This window comes from Panthera pardus, unplaced genomic scaffold (assembly GCF_024362965.1).
Source record: "Panthera pardus isolate Hobbes unplaced genomic scaffold, ASM2436296v1 HiC_scaffold_22, whole genome shotgun sequence".
NCBI lineage: Eukaryota > Metazoa > Chordata > Mammalia > Carnivora > Felidae > Panthera > Panthera pardus.
The window spans coordinates 31,919,819-31,938,615 of NW_026526788.1; the positions used below are offsets into that span (position 1 = coordinate 31,919,819).

Sequence of the window (18,797 nt, forward strand, 5' to 3'; positions counted from 1 at the left end):
AGTCGGGCTGTTTTCCTCTTAGGGTGGCGAGAAGCCAGAGAACCCCAACCCCCTTATTAGGAAACCTGAGAAGTCCCTCAGAAACCACCTTCAGAACTCTGCCCAGGAGGACAGCGTGAGTGGCCACCTTTGGTCTTTGTGACAGAGGCTCCCGGGTTAAAATCCCAGGATTCAGAACCCTGGCCGTGGCATTCTGCTACCAGACCTACCCCAACTGCCCAGGGAAGGTGGTAGAGAAAACCCCAGAAAGCCAAGCCCCGCCCCCATTCTGCTCCTCACTCACAGTGATTCCAGGCAAGGTGTGGGGCCCACTCTGCCTCAGTGTCCTCTGGAAAACCATGGGTTGGGCCGGTCAGCCTCAATTAAGACTCTCTAACCTTTAGGTCCAAGAGGACCGTGGCAGGAAGGGGCGGGTGCCACCTGAGCTTCCCACTTCACCCCTGCCCCCGTCCTCCCTTCCCTGTTGCTGCAGCTGCCCTGCTCCCTGCTTTGGGGCTCGGCCCCACCACCCTCTCCCAGCCTGCCCGTGTGCTTGTTTATTTGGTATTACCTGGAGCGACCTTTCTCTTGTGAGGGAGGGAGAGGCAGCTGGAATGGTGAACAGTAAGGACTTTGAAGCCAGACCGCCGGGGTTCAAATCCTGCCCTGCTACCTTTGATCTGTGGAACCGGAGGGGACTTAACTTATCCTCCCTGCAAAATGGAGACAACAACAGTACCTGCCTCACAAAGCTGTTGTGCGGATTCGATGAGTTAATCGGTGTGTTTGAAACAGTGCCTGGCCCGTAAAAAGCCCTCTTTAAATCTTAACTATTTTTTATTATCCCAACCGTGAGAGAGATGGGCATATTGCTGTGTGTCCTCAGAGAGGAGGGAATCGAGGCTCAGGGAGGTTAAGGGGCTTCCCCAAGGTCACACAGCCAGCGGGCACAGAGCTTGGCCTCGAACTCTCCATCCTGTGATTCTTGCATGTACTGGGGAGCCCCCCTGTTCTCAAAGGTTTGGTCCCACCCAAGCAGGTGTCTCCTCTACCTCCAGCATGGCTGGGGGGAGGGCAAGGGGGGAGGTAAGGCAAGGGGGGTGCATCTGCTCTGCAGAGGTGAACGGGGACACATCTGGCAGGAGCTAATTCCTATTTCAGGCAGGAGATGACACGATTCATTTGTTTGAGGGGCATAGGGAAAAAACGAGAGAATTACCCACCTCCCCAAGGAGAAAACATCACCAAATAAATAAATAAAAGGAAACAAATGACAGGGGGAAAAAGCCGTATTCTGGAATACTAGGTTTACTTGTAGGGATGGAATGGAGGCAGGGGGTGGGTGGGGGGCAGTGAGCAAGGGAGATTGCTCTTGTTCTGCTAATCTTGGCCTTTATTTTTATCCATCACCCTCATTTTCCATTCCACACGTGTTCCAGCCTTGTCAGGGAGCCCAGCCCGCAACCTTGTATTTATTTAAATTTGTTTTCACATGTGTTCTTATTCGTCAGTCTGTCCAGCATGCAGTTTCTCTGGCCCCTCTCCCCACCCAACCCTGCAAGGTTGTGGCGGCGGGCTCCGGCGGGGGTGGGGGGGGGGGGGCTCTGCCAGGCTTCCTTTCAGCCCAGAGGTTCCTAGCCCAAAAGTGGGGGTCCACTGACTCCCTAAGGCATCCAGGACCCTGGATGGAGAAAACCCTGTATCTTTGTTTTCACTAACCTGTAAGCGACCTTTAGCACTCCCTTTAATTATGAAAATAGAAACAAGAGGTGCCTGGATGGAGCAGTCGTTTGAGCGTCTGACTCTTGGTTTCAGCTCAGGTCACGATCTCATGGTTCATGAGTTCGAGCCTCACACGGGGCTCTGCGCTGATGGCACGGAGCCTTTTGGGATTCCGTCTCTCCTTCTCTCCGTCCCTCCCCCACTTGTTCTCTCCCTCTCTCTCTCTCTCTCTCTCAAAAATGAATAAGTAAACTTAAAAAAAAAGATTTTTAAAAGAAACAAACAGCCGTGGTATCAGTCATAGCTAGGGCTTTAACCCCAAAAGAAACCTCAGACATTTGCATACCACATTTCAGATGTCATAGGGATCTCAATCTATCACTTGCAGTCATCACTACTTTAAAATTACAGCGTATGTCAACCCCGTGCCAAATCTTACTGTGTACAGCATTAAGAACTACGTAATTCTTCTTTAACACCCTTTTAAAATGCCTGGTAACTAGATTTCAAAATAACAAGTTGACTGTATCTTATTTTTTTGCAATTAACAATGTTATTCTAGGAAGGGGATCCCTGGGCTTCACCAGACTGTCAGAGGGGTCCTTGGCACGAAAAAGAAAAAGATGAAAAACCCTCCTCAATCCCTGCTCATGAACTAACACATTTTAGCCCAGCTCCCTCCGTGGGCTTCTGCCATAAGGCTAACATTCTGCTAGTTCTCGGAGCAGGGGTCCTGAGCCACACATCCACTTGGATGAGGTAGGAACAGGGAGGATCTGTGTCACACGTTCAGCTGAGGGTCCATTTTCCAGCTGCGGATGGTCCAGGCCGCTGTTCAACTGGCTCCGTATATCTATCTACCAGGATCTCCTTTGCAGTAGAAACACAGGAAATATACATTCCCTTGCCCTAAACTCTCCCTCCCTGCTGATGTGACCCAGAGCGTGGACCTCTGTTTCCCTATTTTCCAAAGCAATTTCAATGAGAAACCAAACTCTAGAAGCAGTGAAGAGGTGGGGAAGAGAGGGAGGGGCAGGCTGCCAGCATCCATGGAAGCAGATGTAAGTTTTTATACTTTCTGTGGATGTATGCTCATCCAGGGATCCAGACCCTTTTTTCCCCTCGACTAAGGAGATAAGGGGGATCTGGCTGGACATCACCCACCTCCCACCGAATCCCCTGGGTGGTATGAAGGATGTAGATAGAATGCCTCCAACGTTCTGGACCTCTCACCCAGCTTATGATTTCATCAGCGGAGCAAAGCTAAAAGGAAGGAGGGAAGGAGGGCTCTGGTCCAGGGAGCAACCAAGATGAGGTACATACATAAATAAAGGCCAGCACTGCCCTTCCCCCAGTCTCCAGCCCCCAGGCCACGGTGCCCACCCTGGCTGCTCCTATTTCTAAAAGGTTCTCCGGTGATTTGGTTGCAGAGCAGAGTGAAGCATCCACCCAAAGCAATGTCCACACAGCCGGTACCTGGAATCCGTGGTGCCTGGGCGAGCCTTGCTCTGCACCTTTGTGTGCCTGGCAGCGGGCAAGGGACTGTTTGCAAATTCTGCTGCGTCGCAGCTTCAGCTCCCATTTCTAGGGTTCTTCTCCCAAGATTTAAATTCTCCAGGAAAATATCTGTGGACTTCAAAGCAAAGCCATTCTGGAAGGGAAGCCAGGGGGAGCAGGGCAGCCCCATCTGTTCTTTTTCCTATTAATTTCTCCCCAGTTGCCTTCACTGAGGCTCTTATTATGACGATGGTGATTATTAGGATTTTTCTGTGCATGGCTGCATCCCGTGGTGTGATTCCTCCCAGCATGCTAAGCTCCAGCCTCCCCGAGGACCGGAGGGTGTCCTCGGTGTGATTCTGACACCTCCTAATTTAGTCTCATCCGTAAATCTAATTAGCGTGCTATTTACACCAGGCCCGGGAGCCCTGGTGGGGTGTGAAGCAGGCAGCCTCTTTCCTCACCTCTCCCCTCCCCAGTGCCTGCTCCCCGGCCGGCCAAGTCCCCTCCAATGGCTAGAGGTGGACTTTCATCTTGGATGTGGGGGACTGTACCCCTTTCACCCACTGCCCTGGCAGCTGTCCCCCTCCCCACCCCCCCCACCCCCGCTCACGACGGGACCTTGCAGGAGTCATTTTGTCTTTGGAGTCACGCTCCCCGAATGCAGAGTCTGGTCTTCCTCAACATCCCCATGGGGATCAGGAGCAGAGCTAGCGCGCTTCATCCTGCGTTCTCTTCCTCTCCATTACCTCCTGGCCGCTTCATGCCCACTCCGGCGCCCCCTTTACCGTGGGCACCTGTTTTCTTGCTCCCACACTTCCCCACCTGCCCCATCTGCCACCCCCGCCACACCCCTGGCAGCCGTAGATGGTTTGTCTTGTTTATTTATCCCCCTTTCTCGAAGAGTAGGGGTAAGCACAACCCAGCAGGGAGGAGTCCCTGCGTGTCTCACCCCATCACTGTGCTGATGGATTGGAGACTGCAGAGCCCCGCTGGGCAACAGTGGTGAGGGTGGGCCACCAAGCCGGGCATGGAACTGGCAGCCAGCTCTGCTTTGCTCCTGCTGACTCTGTCCCCCAAAAGGGGGAAGTGGTGCAGGGGTGGCGGGGGGCGGGCAGGAGGAATTTCGTGGCTGTGTTGTCACTCTACCCGGGAAGGCGCAGGGTAGACCCTCACTCCCTTCTCGCCCTCCAAGGAATTGGGTGTGGGAAGAAATTCCCAACATCGAGGTTGTCACACGTTTCTATCCCAGGTTCAAAGGTGCAGCTGTTTCTCTGCTTGGTCCTGACATGTGCCCCGAGCCCAAGGGCAGGTATCTCTGCTTCTCACACATGGGCAAAACTGGCCTCCGAGGAGACCTTCCGCTAAGTCCGTGCAAAAAGATACACTGCGGCAGCCGCTGGAGGGCAGGGTGGCGAGCACCCAGAGGCCTGGGGCACGAAGAGTAAGAGACGCCCTAGAAGGACCCTTGCAATGACCGTTCTAGGCACTGTTCGCAAGTGAACGCAACAGCCCAAGTCCAGCCCTCGGGCAGCACATGGCAATGAGAGCCATGGAGAAAGACAAAGCAGGGTGAGAGGGGTTTAAAGGAGTCCCGGGGGGACGGAGGCCTGACGGAGGGAGGTGACATTTAGGAGAGACCTCAGTGATGAGAGGGTGAGCCACAGGACAGGAATACTTGGAGGAAGAGCATTCCAGGCACAGGGCACAGCAGGCATGTGGCTCTAGGCAGGAGGACGCTCGCCCACGGGTGGAGGAGGGGCCAGGAGGCCCCTGCCCGACCCGGCAGGGAAGGTCAGAGAGACAGCTTTGCTGTCAGGGCTCCGCTTGCACAGGAAGGGGGCAGGAAGCCACCTGAGGGCAGTGAGCAGGGAGCGAGGCACTTACGAACTGAAATGTCAGAAGGACAGTCCATGCAAACGACCCAGGTGGCCATCCACCCCTGAGCACATAGACAGAATGTGGTGGCTCCCCACGGGATATTACTCAGCCACGACGGTAACGAAGCATCGATGCGTGCCACCACGCGGATGAACCTAGAAAACCTTATGCTAGGCGAAGAAGCCAGTCAAAAAGGGCCACAGGGTGTCTGATTCCATTTGTACGAAATGTCCGGAACAGGCAAATCCATAGAGACAGGAGCGCAGGTCCGTGGCTGCAGGGACTGAGGGTGGGGGGTGGGGGTGGGGGGTGGGGGTGGGGAATGCGGCGTGATTGCGCATGGGTGCGAGGTTTCCCTTTAGATGGACATGTTTTAGAACAGGATGGAACGGTGGTTGCACAACACTGTGGATGTACTGAAAACCACTGAATTGTACACTTTATGATGTTAAAATGGCGAATTTTATCTCAATCAAAAAAAAAATTATTTCAAAGGATCCTCAGGGCAGGGCCGTCACTGGGAGGGAAAGACAATAACTGGAGGTACCGTGGTGGGGGGGGGGGGGGAGTGGTCAGCTCCCGGGCCGTTTTGAAGAGAGAGTTAGGATTTGCTGGTGTGTGTGTGTGTGTGTGTGTGTGTGTGTGTTGACCTTTGACCTGAGCAGTTAGAAACACGGGGTCCTTCCTGCCTGAGACAGTGAGGTAGTAGGTTTAATGAGGGGAAGGCGGAGTCCGTAGGTTAGCTTTCGACACATTATGTTTGACGTGCTTGTTAGCCATTTGGAGACATCGAGAAGGCAGAGGGGGGGTGCTGATAAATGTCCAACAAGCGGCTCTAGGGTGGGGGCCCCCTCATCTGTAGCACTCAGTGGTCTCTATGGCGTAAATCCCCCTACCATGCCTACCTCAAGCATGACCGCGGGTGCTCACCGAGATCCTGAAAACCTAGCACCTGGCTCTCCGGAGTCCACGATGTGGACCCACAATGGAGATGGAAATGTGAGCATTGCCAGCATCTGGACTATATTTAGAGTCACAGATCTAAGCTGGGCTCACGGAGGCAAGGGGTGTGAGTATAAGGAGAGGAGAGCTGGGGCGCCCCAGTGTTGACAGGAGGGGAGATAGGGACGAGCCAGCGAAGGTGACTGAGAAGGAGTGACCCCGAGGGAGGAGGACCAAGAGGGAGCATTGCAGGACCGGAGCACGGACGGGGTGGGGAGGCGGTGGGCAGGTGCTATCAGCAGGAAGAGGGGTAGGGCTCGGGAGAGGGAGGAGGCAGCCAGCCCTAACAAGCAGCAGTGTTTGCCAATTAGCATATGGATCTGTGTTTACTTTTCTGTTTTCAGCTTAATGACTCTTAATTGCCCTCATTAGGGAATGTCCAAATCCGCCAACGTTTACAGAGCAGGCCAAGCGGGGCTTTTTTTTTTTTCTTTTTTAATCCACTTGACCCTCTTCTCCCCTGCCTTCAGGGCCCTCCCCTGGCACACTGGATGTCTCACCCCTTAGAAGGATGCCGGACTGCCCCCTCCAGCTCAGCGCCTGGTGAGATGTCAACTCAGTCCTCTAGGGACGGAGCTGTGCTTAAATAAGCAGACCTCTACGGGAAAGTGAGAATCGGTGATTTCAAAGGCAGCATAGGAAGTGAAAGCAGCCGGTCTCAAAGGCTACATCCTACATGATTCTTTCACGTTCTCAAAAAGACAGAGAACCCAGCAGTGGTTGCCAGGGGTTGGGTGTAGGAGAGGGGTTGACTGAAAAGGTAAGCACAGGGGAGTTTGGGGGGCGGGCTGGTGGCACCGTTCTGTACCCTGGCTGTGATGGGGTAGCATGAATCTATACATGTGTTAAAATTCATAAAACTGAAGGGGCGCCTGGGTGGCTCAGCCGGTTAGGCATCCGACTTCGGCTCAGGTCACGATCTCGCAGTTTGTGGGTGTGAGCCCTGCATTGGGCTCTGTGCTGACAGCTCAGAGCCTGGAGCCTGTTTCGGATTCTGCCTCTGTCTCTCTCTGCCCCTCCCCCACTCAAAAAACAAAAAAACATTAAAAAATTTTTAAATTCATAAAACTCAATACCCCAAAATGTCAATTTCACTGCACGTTAATTATAAAAAATTATAAATTATTGACAACCTCTCCCCCCCACCTCTACCCCCTCCCGGAAAAAGATGAAGTGAAAGGTAGCCGCATAAATAGCACCACTGGTGAGCTTTTAGACTCCACGCCATCCTTCTCTCCACTGTCATTTGATTCAGCCCGTATGTAATGCGCACCCCCTGTAAAGCCAGAAAGGGAGACTAGAGGGCCTTGAATGCCGAGATGAGTTTGAACCTATTCAGCAGGCAAGCGGGAGCCATTGATGGTTCTTGAGCATGAGTGGTATCCTCAGAGCTGTGTTTTAGGTCGATTAATCTGGACACCAGGAGAGTGAAGACAGCAACAGAGGATGATGGCAGACTGCAAGGCAAGCAGGGACTGGATACGGGGTCTGTGGGAGAGGCAGGGGTTGGAATGCCGCTAGGGTTTGGAATACCGGGGACAGGAGTGGCAGAAACCCAGAAGGGGGAGCTAGGAGGAGGAAAGACAGTGGGAGCCAGCCTGCTGGGCAGTGGCCAGGCCTTCCTGGTCTCTTTACCTCGGCTTAGTTCCTCATATGAACACCCTCCACTTACCATTGAATCTATTATCGTCTCTTGCCCCCCCCCCCTTCCCAGCCTTCCTCCTGTCTCTGTTTTCCGATTTTTTCCTCCCACTCACACATTCACGGATAAACACACGCATAACCCATTGATTCTTGCATCCGTTCCTCTGTCCATGCAGTGTAGTTGTTTTGTGCCTGACCCAAGTGTGGAATGTGTCAAATAGAAGGGGCTTTTCGCAGGCCTGGGCAGCTGTGCCAGGGTCAGACTTCTGGGCTGCCCAGTGACTGCTGAGTGACACATAGCGCTGTCACCATTCATGATCCCCCTTGTGCCTGAAGCCCAGCACCCTGTCCCAGCCCAGGACCCATCCCTGAGGGCATTTGTGATGTTGTTGTTCCCGGGAAGGGGATGCAAAGCTGGGCAGACCTCCCTGGCAGGGGGCTAGGATGGGAGATGAAATCACCGTCCCCCTTTTGGCTCCCAGATCCCCCACAGCAGGTGCGTGGCCTCCATAGAGTCTTGGGCTGTGTCCCTCGGGGCCTCCTGAGGCAATGGGATCCCTTATTTTGAAAGGCAGCCCAGAAAGGGCAGTTTGCCTGAGGTCACAGAGCTGGTCTGCTCCGGGGGCTCCCCTCCCCTTCCCCGACCCGCTCAGCCCCTCCCCCCACCCCCAGGCCTGGGGAGGTGGACTTGCAGTTGGAGAGGCAGAGGAATACAAAATGGTGTGATTAGCGGCAGGCAGCGTGCCCTCCTGATTTCCATAAGGCATTTAGATTTCTTTGCCTTGCCACACATTTTTCTCTCTGTGGGAACAGGGAAATAGTTTTAGCATGGTAAATAGACAGCGCCAGGCAGCTGCTGAGTGCAAAGCCCAGCTCCCAGCTCCTCACAGACCCCCTCCCCGCTCCTTGTCCCGAGGCCCCTTGGGGGCTGGATGCCCCCTCAGCCAGCCAGCCAGGCTCATCCTCCTCCCGGAGTGGCCCTGCCCCTAGAGTCCCCAGAGGGACAGTTCTGGGCTTGGGGCAGACTGGGATGCACACTCTTTTTTTTTTCCTGCATTTTGGACTCTCCTTCCTGCACATCTGAGAACACTCATACCCCGCTTCAGCCCCCTGTCCCGGTCCCAGCCAAAACTCCCATGCAGGGTCTGCCAGCGGAATGAGGGAGGGAAGGAGTTGAAGCCAGGTATAGGGGTGAGGTCAAAGTTGGCAGATTCTGATCGGAGTTGTAGACCTTGAGGGGAACGGTGTGGCCACCCTTGCTGGGAGGCATGCCTGGGCGGCAGGCAGGAGCAGAAGGAAGGTGCTGTGGAGCTTTCCACTTGAGGCAGGAGTCTTTCAAACAGGGTCCCTCGGAGGAGGGGCGCATGGCCTAGAGGATCTTTGGGATCTGGGGGGGTTGGGGATGGGACATGTCATCCTGAATGAAGAGCTCAGAGCCTGGGCCTCATGAATCCTACGTGGCCCCCTGTTCTGTGCAAATGAATTTCCAAGTGGCCTGGAAAGGTCCCTGTGATCCCCTGGGCCTTCCACATAAGGCTTGCCCTTTGGCCATGCCCACAAGCACTATTCAGCTGAGCCTAGCCCTCCTGGCCAGTCCCCCCAGGACCAGTTCATTTCTCTCAGGACTCCCTGGGCTGATTGCCCTGACACCTAGACGTCTAGTACAGCCCAAAGATTTGGATTCCACCAGAAATGTCTACTTACCTGGAGCATAGAAATGAAGCCAGAGTGGCTGGTTCCAACTCTGGGGGTAGGGACATTTAGCTCTGCTGTATCTGTTGGACATAGGGGACACCTCCAAGATGGGACCCTCCCAGAGCAAAGGTCACCAGGGCTGGGCAAGAGCCCTTGGTCAGCTGTGCAGCCATCCTCCCTGGCAGAGGACCAACTCCTGTGTGTGAGCTGCATGGACATTGGGGCCTCTGAAGTGGTTCAGCCTTCGGGGAGCGCCTGGAGAACACAGGGGCTGGAGTGTCAGAGGCTCAGAGCCTTGTTTTCCATATCAACTGCATGACCTCCCCACCTGACAGTGGGGACAACTTATCCTGCCGTGCTCTCAGACGTGCCTCGTGGAGTTGGGCACCGGCCCTCCTGTGCCCACTCGGCTTGCAAGTGCCTGGGTTTTAGCACTTTGAGTCCGGCGTCCTGGGAGCCCTCACAGTCCCAGGCAAGCCAGGACAGCTGATTGCCTAGGGGCAGGCCGGAGAGGTGGCCCACCCCCAAGGTTGAGAAACTGAGGCTCGGAGCCAGACAAGCCGGGAATGCCGGAGAGAGACAGGTGGTCAGGTATAGCTGGGCTTTGGAGGTGTGAGATTCCCACAGTGCACTAGGGCAGTGGGTTGCAAATTCGGGAAACAATTTGAAAGCACCTGTCCCTCATTTACCTTAATGCAAGTACCCAATGCACATTTTAATTCACTTCCCAGAAGTGTCGCTGCGGGGCCAGCGACAAGATCCCTCCTGAGGGAGGGAGGGGAGGCCTCGTGCCCTCGTCTGTGAGCAAAATAATACGCACGTCCACGCGATGAAATTGACAGCTCTCTAGTATTCTTTCCCCAAAGTGCCAGCTGCCGATCGGATTGAATTAGATTTCACAGGGGTTTTTGCAATACATGGAATTCACCAGCAAATTACTCTTAAAGAGGGAAAATCAATCATTTGGAGCAGAGATAAGCTGAAGGCAAGGCAGCCTTGGATTGATCCCGTCTGTGCAGGCGTGTGTGGAATTTAGCAGATAACCTGGGGAGAGGAGGAGGGAGAGAAGGAGAGGAGGAGGGGAGGAGGGAGGGGGAAACAGGATGGGTGAAGGAGGAGGAGGGAAAAAAGGAGAAATGGAAAAGAGAAAGGCTGGGGGGGGGGTTGGAGAGCAAGGAGAAGAGGGCTAGAAGGGAAGGGAGGAGAGCAAATGAGGAAAAGGAAGGAAGAGGAAGGAGGGGCAGAGAAGGCAACAGCAGAGGAGGAAGTGGAGAGAGGCCTTAAGTGGCAGGGGGAGCGGAGGCAGGGGGAGCGGAAGCGGAGGCAGGGGGAGCGGAAAGCAATCTGAGGAAACACAACAGGAATTAACGGCCTTAGGAGAATCATCCCGGCTTGCAGATCTGGAAACTGAGGCCCAGGGACAACAAAGGGCTTGCCACAGTCACACAGTGAGCCATGGCCAATCCAGGGAAAACGGTTCCTGTCCACCCTGCTCAAGGGCCCGATCCACAGAGGAGCCGGGGAAGGAGGGTCTGGGTAGGCTGAGCACCTGACATTAAGGGCAGTGTCCTGACCTGAAGGGCAGTGTCCTTCGCCCGACGTGGGCCTGAGAGGCAGCCCGCTCCCAGGGCAGAGAAACTGAGGCTCTGAGCTGGACAAGCCTGGAATGCAGGAGAGGGGCAAGGCTGAGCGTGTGCCGTGGTCTTAGCTGGGGCCCTGCTCCGGGACAGGGCGTGGGGTGGGGGGACCGTGAAGAGACAGAGGGTGGTCCTTTACAAGCAGGTGCCGCGTCAGTCCTCCCGGACTCTGAAACATGGAAGGTCCCTGGGGATCGAGGCAGACTTAGGGGATGGAGGCAGTGACCACCGCAGGGCTCCTTCCCATTGCCCCCTGGACTCCAGCTTCACATGGGCAGCCTGTCCTGGGGCAGCGGGCAGGGCCAGAGGAGTGTGGTACGCCCACCAGGTGTAGGGGACTGTCAGGAGCAGTGATGGGAAGGGGTGCTGAGAGGCCCGCCCTGCCAGGGTTCACATTGGCATGTCTGATTGGGGTTAATTAAGTGAAAGGCTGGACAAAGGAGTGATAAAGAATCCATCTTGGGTGGACTTTGATTTCCTGCCGCTCGATAGCATGGATTAGACCAACAGAGCACAGGGGAGAAGGGAGACCTACAGCCCCTGCCCAGGCGGGAGGGGGTTCACTCACCCCTGCACATATCCAAGCCTTTGCCCTTCTCCGCCTGCCCCTCTCATTCCTGGCTAATGTCTGGAAATCAGCCCTTCCTCAGGGCCACCTCCTCCCCTCCCCCACTCTCTCCCAGAATGAGAACAACAACCCTTACTTGCTAAGCACTCGCTCAGCCCCAGGCACTTTACCAGGATCTTGCAGCTCACCCAACAAGAGTGCTATCAGGTGGCCCTCATGCTTTCCATTTTGTGGATTGGGAAATTGAGGCTCAGAAGGGTGAGGTCTTTTGTGCCAAGTCACACAGCTGGAAAGGGCGGTGCCTCCGTCTGGAGTAGATCCAGCCCCCAGAGGCTGTGCTTTTAGCCTCCACTAAAGCTTCGGGCTCCACACCCTGGAGTTACTGGTCACGGGGCTCTTCCCTGGCAGGTCTGAGTCCTGGATACGGCTTCTGCGAGGGTGGCGCTAACTCTCGGGGCACATCTGGGCACTCCGGGCCCCAGCCCCATTCCCAGCTCAGGCTAAGGGTGTCTCACCAGCCCACAGAGCTCCCTGGCTCTTCTCTGTCTTACTTCACAACACTGCCCACCCCCAACACAAAGACCTTGGCCCTTGCTGGCCTCCCCTGGCCCATCACACATCTGCGTGACCCTGGACCTTCCTCTTTTGCAGAGAGGAATTAAGGTCCCTACCTGGGTAGAGGGTAGTGCACAGGGTAAGGTGAGTACCTGTGGCATTTGAGGTACAAAGGGGGGAAAAAAGCACAGAAAGCTACTTCTAGGAGAGCCTCCTGTCTTAGGTAGGAAACCAGAACTCACGTCACCCACCAAAACAAGACAGGGCAAAGAGACAATACCGCTCCTTAATCCTGTGGGTGTGCCTTCTTCTCCCGGCTTCACAGATGAAGCGGGATCAGGCTCCAGGAGTGAGAGTGGCCCAAGGTCACACAGCTAGAAAGCGACTGTCTAGTCCCCAATCTGAACCTTTCTCTATTGCATCCTATCATTGGTCACCACACAGCTACTCCCCTGACCTATGGCAGAGAGAGATGAACCTCTCCAAGGGGCGAACTGGCAGGGAGGTGCCCGAGGAGGGTGGGCAGAGAACCAAGCAAGAGCTGTGAAGGAGGCATCTGCAGGCCTTACGTGCAGGAAAGGAGTCTGGGGGCCAAGCCAGGCCTGCCTCTCTTTGGGGACCAGGTCGTCTGCGAGGGACATGCCAGTGTCTAGAGCCTGCAGGTGATGACCCAGGCAAGCCGTGTTCAGGAGTCAGGCGCAGACTCTGAGAGAAGCCAGGCCACCCCCATGCAAGCCCAGGGCAGGGGTCTACCTGAGTCTGAGTCCTGGAGGAGGGAAGGGCCCTATGCGTGCTGCTGTTGTGAATGTAAACACCCCCCTGGGCCCTCCCAAAGTTGTGAGCGGTCTGTGAGCTGCTGCCCTAAGAGGGCCTGTCGCACACTAAGCTCTCAATGACTAGTTGGGAAAACGCCGCTGGTCCACTCCATGGAGTCCGGTGACCATTGGGACTGAATGTGGTTCCCCTGGCTGTGGGAGCTGCAAAGAGACTGGGGGGGGTGGTACTAGGAGGCAAGGCTTGCAAGGCCACCCCCCACTTCCGGCGGCGGGAGGTTGGGGGGGGCAAGGTGTAAGGGGAGCCGAGGTGGGGGGGCAGCCCCTTCTGGCAGCGGCTGATAAGGAGGGCCCGACCAGGATGGCTGCCCTCTGCGGGGCAGGGGTGTGGGGGGGTGGCAAGCCTTCATCACTGGAAGCAAAGCAGGGCTGGTTGCACGGGAAGGGGGGGGGGGGACAGCAGGAAGCGAGGAGTGATCTCCTGTGTCCTTCCCCCTTCCACCAAGCAAATAAAGCAGAGCTGTCGCAGCCCCGCAGGCAGCCACTGGCACCCCAGCCCGGTGCGGGAGGGCAGCGTGCGGCTCAGCTCCGGCTCTGGGACCCGCGGCTGCTGGCTATCAGCCTTCTCATCGCCTCTCCCAGCTGGAAGAGAATTTAATCCACCGGCCTCCTCTCCACACGCACTGGGACTCCTTTTGATGTTCCTCTTTATCTCCCTTCCCAACAAAATTGCCCCTCGACAGCTCCAAGAGGGGCTCCTGCCGCTCCCCCGCCCTGCTCTCTCCCTCCCAGCCCCAGTGAACAGCCCTCCGTTGGGCCTGGCAGCGAGTGAGGGGGCAGGCTAGCACCCCTCCACCAGCCTGGGCCCCCTGACCTTGGCAGAGGAGAACTTCCCCCGGGGCCTCACCCCCCCCAACCGGAGGACCACCGAAGTCCTCCCGGGGCCAGTTCTTTGCTTGCATGGGGAACAACTTCCGCAGTGGGAGGGGGCTCTCCAGCGCTGGGTGGTTGAGAGCTCAGGCTGCCGAAGACAGAACAGACCCAACTTCAAATCCTTCCCTGGCAGCCCGGAGGCCTGAATAGGTTGCCCGCCCCAACCTCGCTTTCCTTCTCCATGAGAGGGGTGGACGGACGCTGACGTCCGTGAAGAGCCCGGTTAGGTCCCAAGAAGCACACAGTTGGGGCTTGATAAACAGAAGCTGTCTGTCCGGAGGGCTGCCGTTAACAAGGGTTGTGCACCACTTTCGTGAACTGGGTGAATATCACACGCGTGTCCCACCCCGAGGGGCTGACGGTCATAAGCCAAGAGTCCCAACAGGACGTGGCCTTCTGGGCAGATTCCGAATGGGGCAGGCTGAGCATCTGATGGCACTTAGCCAGGAGGTTGCCCTGGGCTCTCGGGACAGCCATATATGGGGTCCTGACCACCGCGGCCACAGGCCTGAGTGAACTTCCAGCCCCTGGTGGCAAATCTAGAAGATTTTAGTTGAGACCCAGAAACCTGGCCTGAGGGGCCGGTGCTCCTGCCCCGCCAGGGATGCAGGCCGAATCCACGCTGAGCTCAGCACCCGCCTCACCAGGCACCTCCTCAGTGCCGCAGGCTGGTCCTCCGCCCTTGCACCGCGGTGGCCACTCAGCCCCCACCCACGCACCCTGTGAGGGATGTGCTCGGTTTTCTTTCTCCAGCTGCCCATTCACCACAGCTCGATGATCCCTTTTCTTCCCCGTTCTCAGAATCGCTCCTGCCTTGCCTCGCTCCACCCCTCGGTTCTCAAACTCCCATCAGAACACCCGGTGGGCTGGCTTCACAGTGCTGGGCCCCGCCCCTGGACTTTTCGATGGGTTAGATCTGGGTGAGGCCCGAAACGTGCATTTCTGACAAGGGTTTAGGTAACGCTCAGCCACCGGTCCCTGTACCACACTCGCAGAACCACCGCTGTGCCCCGGGTAGTTCCCACTCTTGGATGCACACTCGAATGGATAAGGTGGAGAGCGTGACAAGGTCCTGAGGTCTGGTCTCCCCCAGCCCACCCACGTCTGATTTGCTTGGTCCGGGGTGTGGCCTAGGCATGGGGCTATTTTAAAGATCCCCAGCTGATTCTGATGGCTGGTCGGATGGAGCACTGCCTCTCCGCCTCTCCCCTGTTCGCCCCGCGTGGATCTCTATGAGCGCCACCAAGCCCCGGCCTGCCCCTGCTGTCGTCTCCTCCAACCTTGGCTGTGCAGCGCGGCTCCCCAGGAAGCATGGGAAAAAATGCAGCTTCCTAGGCCCCACCCCGAAGATTCTGACACGGTGGCCGTGGGCATCTGTGTGCCTGAGTTTTAGAGCTCTCCTGGCAGTTCGGATGTGCAACCAAGTGAGGAGGGCGGCCCCAGTGTGAGCTGCACCCACTGCCAAGTTCACCTTCCTCGTTTTAACCACCGTTCATCGGCTTCAGAGCTTAGAGTGGCTCCCGTTGCGCACGAACGCAGTGCCGGAGCCCTCCAGACGGTGCCTGCGGTGGGACTGTCCCCCAACCTCCTACTCTCCCAACAGTCTCGCCAGCTTCCCTACAAGCACCCTTTGCAAAGCAGCTCGCCTCGTCTGCCTCATCGCTAATCCTTCATTCCTGCTCCTATGCCTTTGCTTAGGCCAGCAGCTCTCAAAGGGTGGTCTCAGACCAGCAGCGGCCTGGCAGGCAGCACCTGAAACTTGTTAGAAGTGGAACGCACGTCACAGGCCCCAAACTACCAAATCAGGTATTCCCGACGGGTGGGCCGCAGGCTTGTGGCTTAACAAAGCCTCCAGGTGATGCTGATTCGGGCTAAGGACAGAGCTGGCTCCGCCTGGAATCCCTCCTCTTCGAGCTCATTTCCCCTGGGTTCCTGAAGCCAGTTCAAAACTCCCCTTTTCCGGGAGGCCTTCCTGCTCCGCCTCATCTCAGACCTGCTCAGACTTTAGCCTGGGGTGCTCAGCGTTCCCATCTCTGTTCGCTCTGGGAACTCAGACTGAGCTAGAGCTTCAGGTGGGAGGCGTCCTGACCCCGCTTCCCTCGGCCTGGGAGCTGGGCCTGGGCTTTTGTCCTCGCTCTGCATCCAACAACCTGTGCAACCTTGGGCGGCTCACTCAACCTCTCTGAACTCCCATTTCCTCTGGAGGGGTTTCTAAGTTCCAGTGGTCCTTCAGCTCCACCCCAGGGCCCGTGGGATAGAGGATGCACAGAGTAGTGGAAAACTGCTGGAAACCAATGGCTTCTTGAGCACCTACTGTGTCCCTGCTCTGATGGGGGATTACACTGCCCGAGGCACAGTCTGTGCCCTCAAGGGCTCCCAGCATTCCACAGTGACCACAGAGGGTTATTCTGTCATTACTCTGAATGTGTCCGTGTTAGTAATATAGGCACCTGTTTATACAGTTACGGAATGATCTCCAAGGCATAGTTTTCAGTGACAAAACCTAACCCAGAACAATGCGAGTCGCGTGCTATTTGCATCGGGGTGGGGGGAGGGGCTAGATACCGTAGTGCTCCTCGTGTTTGGACAGGATATGATGGTTGCCTCTGGAGAAGGCTCTCCAGTGGCTGGGCCGGTGGGGACAGGGAGACCGACGTGTGCCCTTTACGCTTTTTTTTTTTTTTTTTTCCAAAAGCTTATTTATTTTGAGGCGGGGAGAGGGGCATCCCAGGCAGGCCAGAGCCCAAGGTGGGGCTGGAACTCACAAATCACGAGATCGTGACCCGGGCCAAAATCAAGAGTCAGACACTTAACCGACTAAGCCACCCGGGTGCCCCTACACTTTTGAACTATGTGAAAATTCTCCATATCCGTATTTATCACGTCTTAATATTTTCCGTGTTAGGAAAATTAAAACCTGACAATGCTTGGGGTCGTTTTCTGTAGGGGTTTGGTCCAGGCTCCTGGGAGTAGGACATAGTGACATGACCCATCTCCCCCCACCACCCCACCCGTGCTACCCCCACCCACTTCCCTCTGGGTGAGGACCAGGTGATCTGAGGAGCCCTAGTCTCCCCTCACTATTCGCACCCTAGGACCTCTTCCTCGGCTTCCCTCTCCCTCTCTTCTGGGTAGGGGGCTGCACAGACCTCCCCACCCCCCTGCACTCCCAGAGGCTATGGCCCATCAGATACGAAGGGGGCTATTCCTCTGGAGCAGCATGTGCTCCTGGGGTCCACTCGGCCCCTCTCCCTCACCCTGACCTCGGATCTCACCATCTTTTCTCTCTGGTTCCTTCCTCCTCTCCGTACCTTTCCGGCTCCTTCTCTGTCTCCATACCTTTTGACTGACCGACTCCCACTGACAGAACTTGGTAAGTGAGCCTGGGAAGGGCAGGGGCTGGGGGAGGATGGTGGGCATCATGGGGACAGGGCTTCAAAGGGGGAGTTGCTCTACCTGCCCAGGCATAGCTCAGCCTGCCCTCACCTTCTTGGGCCCCCGGGTCCTATGGTGGAGGGAGAGGTGTTGGTGTCACCTGCTCAGAGCTGTCACACTCTGCCGCTTTTGGCTATTAGTGCCCCTTCGGGCATTTAATTGATCCCCTCCTTCTGACGGATGGATTCCACGCCAGGGAGAACTGAGGACCCCACAGCCTGACGGGCCAAAGGAGCATTGCCTGTACAGTCTGCTGGAGTCACTTTGCACGCGGGGGTGGGGGGGGGGGTTAGGTGGTTCTGGACGCCCTGCTGCTTGTCTGTACCCCAAGATTGGCAGTGCTGTTTTGCCAACTTATAATTGCAAATAGAAAAAGAAAATAGAGACTGATGGGGACATATTAACATGCTTTCGCTCCACAAATGTGGTGTTTGACTGCCTGTGGGACAGGTCCAGGACCGTAAGAATTTTGCGAACTGTCAGGCTTCACTAAGGGCATTCTTTCCAGCCAGGACCATCCCCATCTGGAAAGACTTCCAGGTGGCCTGGCTGCCCCACCTCACGGCAGGAACAGGTTCTGGAAGAGATCCCTTCCAGAGATCCCTCTGATTACAAACACATACACCGAGGGGTGGGGCGGGGCACCAGGCCAGAGGTGGGTAACACAGGATGAGCAGTGGGGACATTTCCTCCTGGGGCTGACAGCCCAGGTCTGAAAGCCACTGAGCACCTGAAATAAGGATCGGGAGACGCTCTCCACCGGTTGGCTGCAAAGCATGAGCATCTGCCTAGGTAGAAGGAGGCTTATTTGGGGGTAATTTCTCCCCATGGAGGTTGAGTCCATTTCTGAGCAGGTCAGACCCTGGGGAGTCAGTAAGTCACCTCTGCCACCTCCACCACTGGCTCTTTTGATCTGGTGTCTTGGGTAGCCTGAAGACCTCACACGAGGTGTCAGAACGAGCCTTCAGCTGCCGGGCCACAAGCAGATCTTGTGAAGGACATGGGAGCTCTGAGCTACCTGGGATCCACTGTCTTCCAGGCCCCCACCGGCTGGCCAGTGTGGGGTACACAGGGGTTCGCTTTGCCATTCAGCTGCTTGGGTGATCCCATCCCCTGTGTAGGGAAGCCAGCGTTCTCCCTGGTTGACACGTTCCAGGGGGAGGAAGGGGAAGAAGTTGTGTCCTGCTGTCCCTCTCCTGCCCAAGCCTACTGGGGACACTTAACTTGCTTCTCTCCCCTCCATTCCCTTCTGACCCTCTTTCCTCTGTCTCCTGCTGGGTCCTCCAACTGCAGATCATTCCCAGTTGGGGTCACTGGGACTGAGGAAGGGGACAGGAGGTAGGAAATGAAATGAACCAAACCACCTGGAGGGGACATTTTAGGCATCTGAAGGGATAACGAAGGCAAAAAAACCTGGTTGAGACTTCCAGAAGGCCCAGACAGGGACAGGAGGCAGGGTCAGAGAGCTAGGCCAGG

The 18,797-nt window shown here is 56.2% G+C and overlaps 1 protein-coding gene across 1 annotated transcript in view; it reads left to right on the forward strand.

The window, feature by feature from the left end:
- CDH23 (cadherin related 23) overlaps positions 1 to 18,797 on the forward strand; it is a 413,989-nt gene that overhangs the window by 235,820 nt on the left and 159,372 nt on the right.